Consider the following 4,910-nt stretch of genomic DNA (forward strand, 5'->3'; position numbering starts at 1 on the left):
CGGCCCCAGACGCGGGTTCGTCTACAGAACGAGGGACCTGGGGGTTTGAGGCGGAAGAACTCCCGGAATCACTGGGAGCAGAAGAGCCGGATGACATTTCGAATAACTTCGAATGAGGACTCTAAAGGTCCCGAAGAAGGCGGGCAGGATAAGGGGCGAGAGGTCACAGAAAACTAACTCGGAGGAATACAAAAAATAATGGCGAAGAAGAGGCCCCTAAGTGGCAGAAAAAAAGATGAAGGTGCTGGGACCAACCTAGATCGCTCTGAGGGATGTAGAGGGGCAAGGACAGGGACGACTTGAAGGGCGCCAATGGCCCAAGAAGATGCCAACAGAAACAGGGCTCTCGAAGGAAGGGCAGATACTGATAGAACTCTGAAACGGAATAGGGCCCCTAAGGGTGGAAGGACGGGTTTAAATAGATCCTGGGATCCGGCGCCATAATGATCGCGAATCCCCCCATGCCAGCCCGCGCCCGACACGTGTCCCACTCCCCCCGGCAGGCGGCTAAAAGCGGCTGATGGATTGGCAGGGCCATTATGGTGCCGTACCTGGGCCAGTGTACCGGCGGAAATTTTGAAGGGTCCCTTCGTATCACCCCGTTTCGAAAGGACTCCAGCATGCACACATTTAATGCCAAAATATCTAGAGGCGGTCGTGAACAGGATTCGAGGAGACAACTTCGGCTATGCCAATCTCTCTGTACTTCCTTCATTCGAAATTCAAACTCGAAAGTAGGGGGGCTGGTGTTGGGTATAAAATACCCACGGCCGAAGTTCTCGACGGGGTTGACCCTTGCGGGCTCTGTCCACGACGCCAAGGAAGATTCCGCCCGGACTCCTATGGGAGCCGGGCTCAGTCCACGACGCCAAGGAAGACTCCGTTCGGACTCCTACGGGAGCCGGGCTCCGTCGACGACTCCAAGAGAGACTTCGTCCGGAGTCCTACGGAAGCCGGGCTCCGTCGCCAACTTCAACTGCCGGCAAGCTCCGTCCAGACTCCTACGGGAGCCGGACTTCGCACCTAACTTTAATTGTAGGAAGATTCCGCCCAGACTCCTATTGGAGCCGGACTCCGTCCACGACGCCAAGGAAGACTCCGCCCGGACTCCTACGGGAGTCGGGCTCCGTCCACGACTCCAAGAGAGACTTCGCCTGGACTCCTACGGGAGCCGGGCTCCGTCGCCAACTTCAACTGCCGGTAAGCTCCGTCCGGACTCCTACGGGAGCCGGACTTCGCACCTAACTTTAATTGCAGAAAGATTCCGTCCGGACTCCTATGGGAGCCGGGCTCTGTCCACGACGCCAAGGAAGATTCTGCCCGGACTCCTATGGGAGCCGGGCTCCATCCACGACGCCAAGGAAGACTCCGCCCGGACTCCTACGGGAGCCAGGCTCCGTCCACGACTCCAAGAGAGACTTCGCCCGGACTCCTACGGGAGCCGGGCTCCGTCGCCAACTTCAACTGCCGGTAAGCTCCGTCCGGACTCTTACGGGAGCCGGACTTCGCACCTAACTTTAATTGCAGGAAGATTCCGTCCGGACTCCTATGGGAGTCGGGCTCCGTCCACGACGCCAAGGAAGACTCCACCCGGACTCCTACGGGAGCCGGGCTCCGTCCACGACTCCAAGAGAGACTTCGCCCGGACTCCTATGGGAGCAGGGCTCCGTCGCCAACTTCAACTGCCGGTAAGCTCCGTCCGGACTCCTACGGGAGCCGGACTTCGCACCTAACTTTAATTGCAGGAAGATTCTGCCCGGACTCTTATGGGAGCCGGGCTCTGTCCACGACGTCAAGGAAGATTCCGCCCGGACTCCTATGGGAGCCGGGCTCCATCCACGACACCAAGGAAGACTCCGCCCGGACTCCTACGGGAGCCGGGCTCAATCCACGACTCCAAGAGAGACTTCGCCCGGACTCCTATGGGAGCCGAGCTCCGTCGCCAACTTCAACTGCCGGTAAGCTCCGTCCGGACTCCTACGGGAGCCGGACTTCGCACCTAACTTTAATTGCAGGAAGATTCCGTCCGAACTCCTATGGGAGCCAGGCTCTGTCCACGACGTCAAGGAAGACTCCGCCCGGACTCCTACGGGAGCCGGGCTCCATCCACAACTCCAAGAGAGACTTCGTCCGGACTCCTACGGGAGCCGGGCTCCGTCGCCAACTTCAACTGCCGGTAAGCTCCATCCAGACTCCTATGGGAGCCGGACTTCGCACCTAACTTTAATTGCTGGAAGATTCCACCCGGACTCCTATGGGAGCCGAGCTCCGTCCACGACGCCAAGGAAGACTCCGCCCGGACTCCTACGGGAGCCGGGCTCCGTCCACGACTCCAAGAGAGATTTCGCCCAGACTCCTATGGGAGCCGGGCTCCGTCGCCAACTTCAACTGCCGGTAAGCTCCGTCCGGACTCCTACGGGAGCCAGACTTTGCACCTAACTTTAATTGCAGAAAGATTCTGCCCGGACTCCTATAGGAGCTGGACTCTGTCCACGACGCCAAGGAAGACTCCGCCCGGACTCCTACGGGAGCCAGGCTCCGTCCACGACTCCAAGAGAGACTTCGTCCGAACTCCTACGGGAGCCGGGCTCCGTCGCCAACTTCAACTGCCAGTAAGCTCCGTCCGGACTCCTACGGGAGTCGGACTTCGCGCCTAACTTTAATTGAGGAGGACTCCATCCGGACTCCTACGGGAGCTAGACTCCGCCACCAACTTCGACCGCTGTCGAACTTCAGCCGACGAGTCTGCACTCCCTGGCGCGACACAGCAACCACCACGATCCTGCTCCACTTCCCCGCGATGGATTCCGTGCGGCCCCACTATTCCCTGGCAGACCGCTATGATACCCACGATCCTGCTCCACCTTCTGTAACGGATACTGCACGATTCTTCCACCCTCTGGCAAGTCGCGACAACGGACGCCGCTCCACTCCCTGCGGCAGACTCTACGTGGCGCGCTACAATGAGGGCCACGGGTCCACTCCACTACTCCTCGCAACAAATTTCTCCTGACTCTGGGCGGCCCACTACCAGACGGTTACAGGCGTCGCTATCAATTTGTTGCCCCCTCCGTCTATAAAAGGGAAGCCCCAGATACGTTATTCTATAAGCTCACATTTTACCTAAAAACTCTGTTAAAATTTTCGTTCGAACACTCCATTCTTGTTGAGGCAGAGAGCTGACTTGAACGTCGGAGGATCTTGTCGGAGCAACCCTACCTCCGATTTAGACTTCTTTTGCAGGTCCCGACGGCGACCGCGACTCCCTCGACTCCAGCTTCTCCGGCGCAAGCGGATTTTTGCACCAATAAAGATAAAAATAGAAGAAAACTAAAATTATAATTTCAAATTATAAAAATTTTAAATTAATTTTAAAAAAATATCATAAAAAAAGTAAATAAAAAAATGATAATAAAATAGAAATTATAATTATAAATTAAAAAAATTTAATTTTAATTTAAATTAAAAATTATCATTGAAATTATTATCCTCATTATTTAATTAAATTTATTTATTTAAAAATCATAAAAAAAATTAAAGGAATTAAGAAAAAAATTTAGAAAAACCAAAAAAAAGAAAAGAAAAAAAGGAGAAAACGTCAAAGGGAATGGCATTTTCTCTTTCCCCCCTTCTTCTCTCCTTCTCCCTCTTCTCCTTCTCCCTTCTCCCTCTTCTCCCTTCTCCGGCATCTCTCCGACGGCACGATGGCATGGCGGCGAGCTCTCGGCAACGGTGAGCTGCCTCCTCTCTCTCCCTCTTCTTCTCTCTCTCTCCCTTTTCCCCTCTCTCTCTTTTTCCATTTTTCGTTGGCCAGCGGTGGGCCCCACGCCTCGATGGTCGGCCCCGACCCCCTCCTCTCCCTCTTCCTCTCTCTCTCTCTTCCTCTCTCTCTCCCTTTTCCTTGGCCGCCGGCCACAGACGGCCGGCGGTGGGCCGCGCGCCCCGACGGTGGGCCCCGCGCCCCGATGGTGGGCCTCGGCCCCCTCCTCTCCCTCTTCCTCTCTCTCTCCCTTCTCCTTGGCCGCCGGCCACAAACGACCGGCGGCGGGCCGCGCGCCCCGGCGGCGGGCCCCGCATCCCGACGGTGGGCCCCGGCACCCTCCTCTCCCTCTTCCTCTCTCTCTCTTCCTCTCTCTCTCCCTTTTCCTTGGCCACCGGCCACAGACGGCCGACGGTGGGCCGTGCGCCCCGACGGCGGGCCCCGACCCCCTCCTCTCCCTCTTCCTCTCTCTCTCTCTCTCTTCCCCTCTCTCTCTTCCTTTTCCTTGGCCACCGGCCATAGACGGCCAGCGGCGGGCCGCGTGCCCCGACGGCGGGCCCTGACCCCCTCCTCTCCCTCTTCCTCTCTCTTCCTCTCTCTCTCCCTTTTCCTTTGCCGCCGGCCACAGACGGCCGGCGGCAAGCCGCATGCCCTGGCGGCGGGCCCCGCGCCCCAGTGGTGGGCCCCGGCCCCCTCCTCTCCCTCTTCCTCTCTCTCTCTTCCTCTCTCTCTCCCTTTTCCTTGGCCACCGGCCACAGACGGCCGACGGCGAGCCATGCGCCCCGGCGGTGGGCCCCGGCCCCCTCCTCTCCCTCTTCCTCTCTCTCTTCCTCTCTCTCTCCCTTTTCCTTGGCCACCGGCCACAGACGACCGACGGTGGGCCACGCGCCCCGACGGTGGGCCGTGTGCCCCTACGGCGAGCCCCGACCCCCTCCTCTCCCTCTTCCTCTCTCTCTCCCTCTTTTTCCTTGGCCGCCGGCGGGCCCCGACGATGGCAGCAGCAGCGGGCCCCGACGGCGGCGGCCCATGCGGCCGAGCGACGGGCCCCATCGGGGGGGCTGCAGGCCCCATCGGGGCACGGCGGCGGCCCCTGTGGCAGGCCCCGACCCTCCCCTTCTCCGACGACGGGCCCCAACGGCGGTCCTGTGGG

This window comes from Elaeis guineensis, chromosome 2 (assembly GCF_000442705.2).
Source record: "Elaeis guineensis isolate ETL-2024a chromosome 2, EG11, whole genome shotgun sequence".
Lineage (NCBI taxonomy): Eukaryota > Viridiplantae > Streptophyta > Magnoliopsida > Arecales > Arecaceae > Elaeis > Elaeis guineensis.